Source organism: Benincasa hispida, chromosome 12 (genome assembly GCF_009727055.1).
Source record: "Benincasa hispida cultivar B227 chromosome 12, ASM972705v1, whole genome shotgun sequence".
NCBI lineage: Eukaryota > Viridiplantae > Streptophyta > Magnoliopsida > Cucurbitales > Cucurbitaceae > Benincasa > Benincasa hispida.
This window is the reverse complement of record NC_052360.1, coordinates 4,326,672-4,340,436: the sequence shown is the minus strand read 5'-3', so window position 1 is coordinate 4,340,436 and position 13,765 is coordinate 4,326,672. Positions and strand designations below refer to the sequence as shown.

At 32.7% G+C, this 13,765-nt stretch overlaps 1 long non-coding RNA gene across 1 annotated transcript; it reads left to right on the top strand.

Moving 5' to 3' along the window:
* Positions 1–11,668: 11,668 nt before the first annotated feature.
* On the top strand, positions 11,669–12,568 carry LOC120067901. Its single transcript, XR_005479044.1, has 2 exons — positions 11,669–12,154; positions 12,278–12,568. It is a non-coding gene; the product is annotated as an uncharacterized LOC120067901 (long non-coding RNA).
* Positions 12,569–13,765: the final 1,197 nt, after the last annotated feature.

The following is a 13,765-nucleotide window of genomic DNA, read 5'->3' as shown; positions in this document are numbered from 1 at the left end:
TTATCTTCTATTCAATTTTTTATTTTTTTATTTTTTTTTATGATAACCCACTAGGTTAAAATGAAAAAAAAAAAAAAAAAAAGTTATAATGCATTCTTTAGTAATTATTTACTTTTTTTAGGAAAGTGATTATTTAGTTTTGGTTTCTATATACAAAATTGATAATTAAATACAGATATTTAACTTCTAGACATTAATTATTCTGCATATTCAAACATAGATATTAATTATCTCAAACATTCCAATTTCATATATTTAATATTTATACTCATAAAATAAAACCTGCAATCCAAACAGACCTTAAAAGATATGCACGAACCTCTTATGAATTATAAGATTGTTACCATATAACCCTTTTTTTTTCAACTCTACAGTATTAACCATCAAAAGATTTTGACATTTAGATCAAGGGTTGCATAAATGAAATTCAAGTCTAAAATAATATAATATGCAGTAAAAGGATAAAACAATTGCATATATAGAACAAAAAATGGCAAAAGACTAAAAGGCCCATGCGTAGTCAACATTTTGCTTGCTCCATCACGATTTTCTCAAATTGAAAGCTATCGTTGATAGCAACTATCATTGGTAGCCATTGATAACTGATATCAGTTGTTATCACTGATAGTTGCTATCAATGGTAGCTTTCAATTTGAGAAATATTAATACAATCTTGAAATATTAGCTAATTATCAGTGGCTATCATTGATACAATTTCATCAATTGGAATCAACCTTGAAATATTAACAGTTAAGGCTATCAGTAGCTATCAATTATAGATAGACTTTTATATGTAGTTATCAACAATGAAAGAAACCCAACAACTTTGAAAGATTGAGTTATATCAGTGATGGAAAACTATTAATGGTCATCACCGATAGAGTTTCATAAATGACTAACAACTTTGAAAGATTGACATAGTAGCTATCACTTATAATCTTCTATTGTGGCTATCATTGATAGTAGCTATCAATCACTATCATTGATAGAATTTCATCAATTAGAATCAACCTTGAAATATTAACACTTAAGGCTAGCAATGATAGATTTCTATAACTAGTTATGAACTTTCAAAGAAACTCGATATATAGATTCACCTAACTTTTATCATCGATATCACTAATATCACTCATATTGTGGTTATCAGTGATAGCTTCTTTCACTGATAACATCACTGGTAAGATACCATCAATGATCTCACTGATATCATGCTATCAATGATCCCATTGATATCAAGCTATCAGTGATAGCTTTCTATCACTAATAACATGCTATTAGTGATAGCTTCTATCATTGGTAACGTGCTATTAGTGGTAGCTTCTATCATCGATAACGTGCTATCAATTTAGCTTTTATCACCGATAACATGCTATCAGTGGTAGCTTCTATCAATGATAGCTACTGACTACCTTATTGTCTCTTTCCTTGCCTTTCCAAACATTCATACGGTCCCTTTTCTTTTCGATACCTCTCAAGGGCACTTCCTAAAAATAACGAACAACCAAATCAAACCCTTCTTTATTTGATGTTGTAAAAAAATATTAAGGTACACAAATACACAAATATTTCAATTTGTGCCCTTCATTTTAGGCCGTATATGCCATTTTTTTCAAGTTTATTTCTAATAGACATCATACTCAAAGTCCTATAAAAAAAAAAAAAAAACTATTGTCCTATTTAATATCATTTTTGTTTCTCATTTTTTGAGAAATAAACTTGTTTAATTCCTATTCTCATTTCTTATCTCAAACTTTTAAGAAATGTTTCTAAAAATGGTGCAAATTTGTGGACTAAAGAATAGTTTCTTTCAAATCCATTTTCATTTACTATTTATATTTAACGTTTCATTATAATAATAAAATTTGATCATTTGCTTGTTGGTATTAAATAAAATCGGATAAAGGAAAGAAGATTAGAAAAAAGAAAGAGAAGAAGAAAACTGGAGAAAGGAAGAAGATTAAAAAAAAAAAAAAAAACAAAAACCGGACAAAAGAAAGAAATTAAAAAAATTAAAAAAAAAAAACGAAGTGAAGAATTTAAAACTGGAGAAAGGAAAGAAAATAAAAAATAAAAAAAAGAGCAAAAAACGAAGAAAAGACAGAAAATAAAAAAAAATAAAAAAAAAAAGGGAAGAAGAAAAAGGTGTGCAAAATTTCAAAAATAAAAAAATAAAAAAGAAAGGAAAGAAAGGAAGGGCGGAATTGGGAATTAGAAAAAAAAATCAAAAGTTGACTGATCAACACTTCCATATTTATAAATATTTTAATGAGGTGATATATTTTTAGATTTTCTCCTTATTTTACTATCTACTACAAATATCATTAGATGAATATTGTTATGCCATTTGATTCTAACAATTCTTATAATTTGAAGGCTTGATTGAAACAACACTTACAATCTAGTATGATTTGTGCCAAAATAAGCTTATCTCAATAGGCAATGATTCATGCATTTCCAAGATCTGAAATTCTAATTCTCTCACCCCACTTGTTGAATTTAAGCCACGTTTACAAGGGGGGAGAATGAAAACTGGTGTAATTTGGGTTGATTCCAATTAGAGCATCAATCGAAATGGACCTCAATTGTAAACTAGTATGATTGTGATTGTTGGTGTTTACTCATCTAAATTTTCAAAAACAATATGATTATGATTGAGCTTGTTTATTTCAAATCATTAATTCAAAGGTGGAATGAAAATGACAAAACTACCCTCATCACCCTATTTATGATTGACAACATCGAATACGATCATTCACCCTCATTTCAAACAATCTATCGACCATTTTAACCCACTCTTCTTTACTTCTTCACGATTCACCTTCCAATTTCCATTTTTCAGTGTTCATCAATCATTTGTTCGTTCATCCTCATGTAAGTGTAACATATTCTACCTTTTACTTCAATTTTTTACTTCGTTTCAACTGGTAATCGTTTTCAATTGACTGTTCATAACACATAAAATTAGGGTTGCGAGGAATGTATACATCCCAGTGTTGTTCGAAATTAGAACTTGCATGTTTGCGATTTTTACTTTTCATGTAATATGAAGTCACCATTAATCTAGCCGCACTATTTTATTTAGTATTTCATTCGTTCATCGGTATTTGATTTTTTTATGTTTTGTTTATACTTATCGATGTAGAAATCGATTTCCTTATCGTCTATCAGTATGATTGTGTGCTTCGCTGACGATCATGTTGATTAGATCATATAGCAGTAAGTCAGTAGGAAAAAGGATATATCAATAAATCGATATCGATTAATCGGTAGCAGTAGAACTTTAATATAGTCGGTATCGGTAAATGTAGAAAAGTTTGTGAAATGTGTTGTTTGCTAACTGGATTTCCATGGAAATCAAAATTTCCAAATAAGCAATGGCACAACCTCGTTACAAGATTCCTCGGAAGAATGGTTTCTAGCACAATATACCAACCTATCCCATATCAAAAATGAAAATGTTGTTATTAAGTGGAAGTTGGCTCACGCGCAGCTTGAAGCTTTCAAGAAAACTGTATTTGGTTCGTAAATTTACCTGAACATCATTTTCAGTAGCGATGTAGTTCATGAGGCCTTGCTGTAGGAGGTCGCTACTGACTGAGAAAACTGCATTACATTCAACATAAGAGGAACCATTCTGTCTTTTGGGAAAGCGGAGTTCTTTTTTATGACAAGATTATGACCTTCCATATGTGTAGTACCTTGACGACAACCGAGAGAAATCATTTAAAGGATAAGTACTTCCCCAGTCGAAAGACACTTACTGTTTTTTATTTGGAAAAAGAGTATCTGAAGTAGGAGTTTGAGATCGATGAGGATGTTGTTAAGGTCTAATTTGTATACTACACTAGACTTACAATGATGGGAAATGACAAGCACACTTCGATCAATACAATATTGTTCCTTGATGTTGATGATGTCTACCATTTCAATAGCATAGATTGAGGGACTATCTTATGGGAAAGAACACTAAGAGGCTTGCAGAGAGCACTTACGAGAAACTAAGTATGTACCAGGACAATAGTGCAGCTATCCTATATCATAAAATTCAGTGTTCCCAGGTTTCCATATACCCTACAGATACGTCCACTACTGTTATGATGCATCGTCAATTGGTCATATTTATCATTACCATACTTTTAGACACATATTTGCATAGCTTTGGCTATACGAAACACTGTCAACAATGATGGAGTCATTGAACGAGTATATGCAGCCATGCCAGTGCACGAGAGACATTTGTACATGCTTGAAGATCCCGTCGAACATACAGTACAACCACTAAAGCTTGTTATATCCCAATTTGTTCCTCCTGATCCTCTTATTTATTTGCATAAAATAGTCCACCGTTGATACAGACTTGCAAGATCATTCCATAGATAATCCCTCATATAACACGACCACTGCGCCTTCTTCCATGCTAATAAGTAGTAGTGGCATGGAGCAGCCATCTGCAGGGTGGTACCATCGGCGTCTACCTCTAACGATAATAGGTTCACTATTATAGAGTATCGCCTTAGTATTATCAGTGACAGGTATGATGAGATGAGCAATTGATAACTTATAGAAATACAAGTTATTGTATCTCTTTCTTTAGAATAGTAAGGAAAATTTAGAGGAAAATGTGTTAAATTGATATGAAATCATAACAAATAATCCTACTCTACATTCATGTGTTTATAAAACTCATAATCTTGGAAATTATAAAATTGATCATTATTGAAAGCATGATTTGAAGGAAATGAAGTAAAAATGGCCAAGAAATCAAAAGCTACAACCTTGAACGTAAAGATTAGCTCAATATCTAGTTTTGAAATGTAGAAAACCACATGATGAGATGAAACATGAAGAGAGAAAACGACAGATCTACAGGCGGTGGACACACATCAAGATGCAAGTTGGTAGCTGATTTGAGACCTTCACAATATAGCCAATGAATCTATGATGGGAATAGTCAGTGCAACAAGGCATGGACTTAAATGAGGTGTTGGTGCATTATTAGAAAGGTGCAAAGAACCTTACTTTTTACGCCTATAAATAGCCCATTGAAGATTCGTCTGAGTATAATGATAACAACATAAACTTCTTACCAAGAAATTGATCGAATCTCTGTTCATTCTCCACCTTAAACCTGCCATTGCTACCACTATTTCAAGTTTTCTTTGAAGAATTCTGTGAGAGCTCAGTTTTCTTCTCTGAAAAAGGAGAAGAGAGACCATCACCACTGTTGCAACAGTATTGAAGTGGCCACCATTAGAGCCAAAAGGAACAAGACATTGTGACTTGTGGCTACATTTTCATTTCTTATTTTTCATTATATTTTTCTTGGCATCTTCAATTTGTATTCAAGTTATAGAGATTATAAACTCTTTATTCTTATTATGAATACAATTTCTTCCATATTCTATTCATCCATATCTATTTTTATAAGTATGAATAATCAAATTCTTAATGGGTTGAGGAAGAGTAATTAGCATTTTTTACTAAGTTGTGCACAAGTACGCATTCATCTTGTTTAATGCATACATAATGAGTTGCTGAGATAAAATCGAGAGATTGGTCTAGGTAGAAACAATCAATTGCTTGAGAAAGTATGTGATTATGGAACTCATTAAACAAGAAAAGAAGTGACTTTAGAGATAAAGTTAACTTTTGTAATCAAAATTCATCGCATGCATCCTAGAGATAGGTTATTGTGGCTAAAAACACTGAGAGGTGAAGTTTATTACTCTATAAGTTTATAGCATGAATGCATGACTTATGCATTACTTAGGAAAATGTTAGTGGTGTTAGAGTTAACAACGCATATGAGGAAGCAATCATGATTATAAGCACTAGAGTTAACAACGCATATGAGGAAGCAATCATGATTATAAGCACTATAATTTCATCAATTTTAGGATTAAAGTATGCACGTTCAAGATAAGAAATTAGGGGTTTAGAAACACAACCTTTGTAGAAACACCAAATTGATGTAGTCCCTTGCACGAATCTAATCACGAACAGTTCTTGGACCACCGCTATAGTCTTTCCCACTATTCTCCGACCTTAGAATGGATTGTGGGATCTAATTTGTGATGTAATTGAAGGAAATTTTGAGGTTTGAGAGAGCATTGTGTCAAGGAGTTTGAGAGAACTATTCTCTCTTAAATTTCAAAATGCATGAAGTTTTTTAAGAAAATATTTCTTCTATTAATAGAAGAAATCACGCAAAACAAAATAAGCCTCAAGGTGGTACCAAATTACAGGTGGGATTTGAGGCATTAAGGTTAGTGGGAAAATTTGTATTTTTCCACCAGCCCTTTTAATCAATTTAAAAATTTAATTTTCAAAAAACTATTTTTCAAATGAATTTTCTTAATTTTTGAACTTTCAAAATTCAAAACTTAATTTTAAATAAAATTAATTCAAATAATTTGTTTTAAATAAAAATATTTTCTTTAAAACCAATTTTAAACAAAGTAATCCTAAGGATTAATTTTAAATAAAATTAATTTTAAATGATTAATTAAATAAGTTAATTAATTAAATTAATTTAATATCAAATATTAAATTAATTAAAACACCAATCTTGGACATGAATCACTATTAATGTGTACAATATTTACAACTCTCTAATTTCATTTAATTCAACAATTAAACTATAAGTACGTTAATTATATAATTAATTATAATTCCCTGTACCGAATTTGAACGTTTCAAATTCTCATCACACTGTTCTAAGTTTTAGTCTAATATGAGCTAGCAGGGGACCTAATGGACCTACAGATCATGAGCTTCCTATGATCTGAGATTAACCGGCTAATCTCTTTAACCTAATTAACCAACATTCGTTACCTACTGAGACACTCCACTAAAGACCAGTAGTTGCACTCTCCTCACTGTAGATATATTTTTGTCCACTTTATTTAACCATGATTAGTAGGTCAATTCTTCACAGGTTGTTCGTAATTACAACTGGGTCCAAATTATCGTTTTACCCCTATAATTACATCTTGCACCTTAAGTCCCACTGATTCTCTAATAAACAATTGGTTTGTGGTCCAACCATCAAACCGAGTCCCTTACAAGCCAATGATAGGGTAGTGCCCCTTGTTGACATGGAGTCAACACTTAGAGAACAACCTATCTACTATCCCTAGAGTCGGGTAGGAATGAATTCCATCTTGTAGGACTATGTCCTTAGCTATCTACCCGGTCTAACCCTAAAATGGAAGGATTATTGAGCCAGTGATGTTGAGCTGCTTTCACCTATGCAGATTAAAGGATAATCTCAAATAAACAGAAGTTCATAGTTAGCTCAGGATTAAGATCGAGTTACCTAAGTTATCAAATTGAATAAACAGTCTTAACAGTTAACAACGTTATAAAGTAAAAGTGATTGTTTCATGGTCCAATCTTATACAAACTCATTGCATAGGACACACCCACTCGCATGTCTCCATGTGAATGATTTAGGATCACATTGTTTGTGTCAAATACAAATTGAGCTGTATCCATAGTGTCCTAGGTTAACGTACCCAGCCTTGCCTTATCCCTTTACTATAAATCGTTCTGGCTATTTCTCGAACTCGATCCACTTTTATGTCTCCACATAAAGTTCAAATTTTCATGCTATAGTCAGGGGTTTTTAATTGATTGGATTTAGGGAAAAAGGTGTAATTCACATATTCAATAACATTTTTACTGAATAAACCTCAATAACAACTTTATTGTAAAATAAAATATGTTTAATGTTTACAAACTACGAGTTTTAGGACATACAACCCAAAAAACTCCCACTTGAACTAAAACTCTAGTGGGGTTACATATATACAATGTTGAGTGTGTGAGAAAAATATAAATTCAATAAACTAGGGTATCACATACCCATGACTTCTCCCACTTTTCCTAGATTTATATAACCGATAGTCCTAGACTCACTAGGTGACCCTCAAATACTTTAGCCATGAGAGCCTTAGTAAACGGATCAATAATGTTGTCTACCGAGGCTATCTGCATTATGATCACATTGCCCTGATTCACTATCTCTCCAATGAGTTGGTATTTGCGTTGAATGTGCTTTCCACGCTTATGGCTTTTTAGGTTCTTTAGAATTTGCAATTGCACCACTGTTATCACAATAGAGGTTGATAGGTAGATGCATATTTGGAACCACTTCTAAATCGATTAAAGAACTTTCTAAGTCATACTACTTCCTTTGTCGCTTCGTATGCAGCCACGTACTCTACTTCCATGGTGGAGTCAGCAATACAGCTTTGCTTTATACTCCTCCAAACTATAGCTTCTCCATTTAGAGTGAATATTGATCTTGATGTAGATTTCCTTGAATCTATATCGGTCTAAAAATCAGAGTTAGTGTATCTTGTAAGGGTTAGGTCCTTAGCGCCATACACGAGCATATAGTCCCTCATTCTTCGTAGATACTTGAGGATATTTTTAACGGCAGTCCAATGATCACATCCAAGATTGGACTGAAACCTACTAACGTTTTCCACTGCATAGCATATGTTAGGACGTGTACACAGCATGACATACGTTAGACTATCAACTGCCGATGCATAAGGTATACGTTTCATGTCCTTAACTTCTTGAGGTGTCTTATGATACTGTTCCTTTAACAGATGAATTCCATGCCTAAAAAGTAACAAACCTCTCTTGGAATTCTGAATCTTATATCTAAACAACATCTTGCCTATTTAAGATGCTTGAGACAGGGCTAACGTTTTGTTCTTCCGATTCCGAACAATTTAGATTCCAAGAACAAACTAAACTTCTCCCAAATCTTTCATTTGAAACTGTGTTGTTAGTCGCTACTTAATGTCAGTAAGGTATTCTACATTATTCCCAATGAGTAGAATGTCATTAACATACAACACTAAGAATGTTACAGTTTTATTGATAATCTTCTTGTAGACACAACGTTCATCAACATTCTGTTCAAAGCCATAAGATTTGATCGCAGTGTCAAATCTTATATTCCAAGATCTAGATGCTTGTTTCAACCCATAAATGAATCGTTTTAGCTTGCAAACCTTTTGCTCTTGACCTTGTTCAATGAACCTTCTGGTTGAGCCATATAGATTATCTCTTCAAGATTACCATTCAAAAAGGCTATCTTGATATCCATTTGCTAAATCTCATAATCATAAAAAGCGGTTATGGACAAGAGTATTCTAATCGACTTTATCATGGCAACAGGAGAAAAAGTTTCTTCAGTCCACCCCCTCGCTTTAGGTATAACCTTTTGCCATCAGTCGAGCTTTAAAGATTTGTACCTGACTGCTTGGTCTCCTTTTTTCTCGTAAATCCATTTACAACCAATAGGTTTTACTCCATCCTGCTGATCTACAAGTTTCCATATCGAAATGAAGTACATAGACTCCATTTCGAGGTTCATGGCTTTTATCCACCGGTCTCGATTTACATCATTCATTGTCTATTTAAAGGTCAATGGATCCTCAATGCCATCATCAGGTATGACGACCTGAGTTTCTATTAAACCCATGTAACGATCAGACTATCGGACAACCCTCCCACTATGTCGAGGCACTCTTAAATATTGAGAAGGATGTGACTGACCATAAGTACCTGCTCCATCAATAACTCTTGTTGAAGAACCAATTTGATCAACAACTTTTTTTGGTTTATCTGTAGCTTATTTGGAAATTTTATTTAATATTAGCATATTGCGAGGTTGATGATCTCTCATATGGTATTTCTCTAAGAATGTAATATTTGTCGATACAAACACTTTGTCATGTTGAGGATCATAAAATAGACCATCTTTTGTTTCCTTGGGGTATACTCCAACTAGTCACATTTTCATCGCATAATTGAAAACGACCCGCTGCATTATAATTAAACAATCATTTTATAACACTTTAGTCGTGTGTCCTTGTCTTTACCTCATACCTCGCTGAGACTACTCTGTTTAGCCTTGCACTTGAGTCTAAATAGGAAAATTTTGCATTTAAAGTCAAATATTAAAATTTTCATTTAAAGTAAAATATTCATCTCATTTAGGATTCAAAGTACAACATAAGGCTATCTTTTATCGCACTATTCAAGAATGCAACAATGATAAAATGAATGCTATGATAAACATGATGTTGGATATGTTTAGTCGCATGTGGTCGATACAAGAATTTGTTGACTTGATCTTAAAGGTAACCTTAATACCTATATCTTCAAATGTTAAACTATGAATACATTATTTTCTATTGATATCGTCCTAATATGTGCCATTGTTGTAACTAGGTTGACAAATTCTTCTATGATAGAATCCTCAACACGTCGATCCCCTTACGATCCCAACTCCCCATAAAGCATCTCCAACCCATGATAGTGATGAAACCCTCGTTGAAAATCTCTATTAGCTCCGTAATGACTCTAGTTCCCCATGTTCCGCTGAAGAGTTTGACCACAATTACATCATTCTCTTCATCTGCTCATCGATACAAGTGTACAGTCGATTTTCCCACCCATAGAAGAACCCTTTACCTTAGATGACCTCAATCCATTTCACACGATAATCCCATTCTTTCACAAAAAATTGACAACAGTTCACAGGTTGGACGTGATCCAATCCACTTCATTCATAATAAGAATCAAACCCCAACTGATTCTGATGCTCGGCCTCTATCACCTATGACCGAATCAAGTAGGCTTGGACAACAAGAAGAAGATTGTCATGTAGTGTGGAGACCCGAATTGAATGTTTGTGCATTAACGTTTGAATCACAACCATCACATGTCATTGACTCACTTCAAATACTGGACACTGTAAACTGCTCTCCTATTGATACACAATGCCAACAACTGGTTGGCCTCATAATTGGACCCGAAGTTCAAATGAATGAACTGAATGATGATAAACTTCAGAAATTTTCAAAATTATAGCAGTTGTTCTCTATTAAATAACCAGAAATAGTACCCATGGTCACCCTATTACCAATCGAACAACATGTAGGTCCGTCCAAAAATATTGAATGCATATCCTCTCTTCCCTCAGATACAATGCTTGAGCTTGCGCCATATATTTCTAGCCCCCAGAACACAAACGTTTGAGTGATCCTTGGCTACTTAAAAGATGACAATTCAATCCAAAGATGTGGCATGTGATGTAAGGATTTTTATTCTTTCAGTTATATGTTTTGGTGATGTTGAGTAGTTTTTTTCAGTTTATGAGCATTGCCTCACTCATATTATATTTATAGGTGCCGGTGACTAGGAAGAGTACAAGAATGTCTAAGCAGCATAAAGTATACATACCTCCTACAAAGTTGATGAAGGGGAAGGAACCTATATTAGGATCGTTGAACCTCTGTTTAAAGACAACGTCTATGCCACTCGTCCCACCAAAGGTAATATATGGATTGAGTTACGTTTAATGAATTGTGCCCTACCAAGACAATATTTCATATTTAACCTTTGAAATCAATTATTATAGTCAATTATGTTAGGTTATTCGCAAACGACCATCTACACAACAGGACGATCTATGTAAGAAGACTAAGATATCACCTATCAGTCTTGAGTCATCAAAGCAAACCATCATCAAAAGTACGGATGTCATTCTTTCAGTGGACGATGTGGTTAGTAAGATAACTGAAGTTCATGGTAAGTTTATATTCTATAGTTTTAATATTTTATCATATGAAACATATAAACCATAGTTTTTTTTCTTTCTATTTTATGGTATTTAATATAAATCATATTTATATTAATTCCTCCTATGATAATGTATCAAATACATCAAATCAATTATATCACATATAATTGAATTTCCTATTGTTAATTTCCACTAAGAATTCCTAAGCATCTTAGTCATCAAAACCCACCTAATTCCACCAAGTATGAGGTATAATTCATGTAGGAAATCTATTTGCATGGAAGTCATGCAATAAATAAACCAAATTGAAGTGGAAATTGGGCATGCATAGAAGAGATTTTGGTTGAAAAATCTGTTTGAAGAAAGTCTTCGTTCTGCTGAAAACTAAAAAATATTTCTCCTCTATTTCCCTAATTTAAGCTTATTTTGAGTCCAACTCAATCTAAGGCACCAAGAGAATAATAGGGAAGACCTTGTGGTGGTTCACATCCAAAGGAAGGGAGGATTGCAGTTGGAATTCGTGATTCAAAGGTATCTTCAAAGGTTAGTATTTAGTTTATGAGCATGCTGAATTTGGAGCCAAAATTAATTAATTAGAATGCTTATTAATCATGTTTTCTTCCGCTACTTGTTTTTGTATTCCAATACTCTCTCTACCAAATTAAGGATCTCACAATCCTTGATCTCTATCTGGAGAATAGCAAAGAAACTGAGTGGTGGTGTCTTGCTACAAGTTCGTGTCGTTCATGAGTTTGGGAAGAAGCTTCGGTGTTCGTGAGTTCGTGGAAAGGAGGAGACTGCGTTGAAGAAGGTTTTCAAGAGGTATTATTCTCTTTTCCGTAAAGCATGTTGCATGTATATATGTTTATTCTATACATGTTGTATGATTTCTTTGTTTTTCACACTTTTCTAAAATGAATTACACTAGCACATGTGTTCACACGTTTTCGATGCAAATCCATTTCTTCATATACAACATAATTTCCAAACGCAATTAGATTAAGCACTCTCTGCTCGTCAACTAGTTTGCGTTTTTTTATTACAAATTTGGAAGTGGGCCTACATGTCAGTAAAGGTGCAAGCACTAGTAAACAACACCAAAGATAATCAAATAGGATATTCAAACCATAGACCGCGTGGTCACTAACACATTTGTATGCATTGAGTTATCCTGGATTTGGCCAATTGAAGGGAGTTAAAACATTCAAGATAACCATTTTGATAACTAAAGTGACTTTGTTTTATAGTAATATAAAAACACATCTAACTTCAGGGGGTTTGAGCCACTGGCCTATGGTAAATTTGCTCTATTTTTATTTTTACTAAGTAGTTTTTTTTTTCTAAAGAAAACCTTCATTTATTAAAAAGATTGAAACTGATAACGACTAGATTAAACAAAATATTTAATTTTTTCTAAAAAAGAAAATATTAAATCTTTTCTAAGATCAAAATGAACAAAAAAAATTACTCCTAAGAAAAAGTACAATGTATTATAAGTAAAATAATAATAATAAATGCCCATTAGTGTCAAACCTTGGTATCTTAGAAGACCAAATGGCATTCACCTACTATCCCATGTGTCTTTGAACATGTAGTCATATGTCTTATGAGTACACATCCTTCGCGTCCAACTAACTCCACTTCCTACTTGCCAATTCTTCTATCAATAGTGGTCATTTTATGAACTTTGTAGAGTAGTGAAGATCATGAGCAATCCAAAAGATTGGAAATTAATGGAGAATCTTGAGAAAATTTCATGATTTCATGATTTTTCTTATTTTCTTTATTTCTATTATTTTATTTAAGTTATTTGTTTTATATCTATATATATTTATATTGTTTTGTTGTTTATTTATTTATTTTAATATTATATTTTATTGGCATACGTGTTCTCGTTGTGCTCTCTAATTTTATAACACGTTATCAGTACGAGCTTCTTTCATTTTCCTCGCTAAAGGTAGGTCATAAAGATATGTCAATTTTTCTCTCTTTGTTATAATTAATAAATTAAATATTGTTTTGCATATTTGATATATATTAAATTTCTAATATAAATATAATATTTTGTAATAGTGTTACTATGAAAATATTAAAAAATTAGAATTTGTAGCATTTGATATTTAATGGTAATAATTATTTGTCATTAGTGTTTGA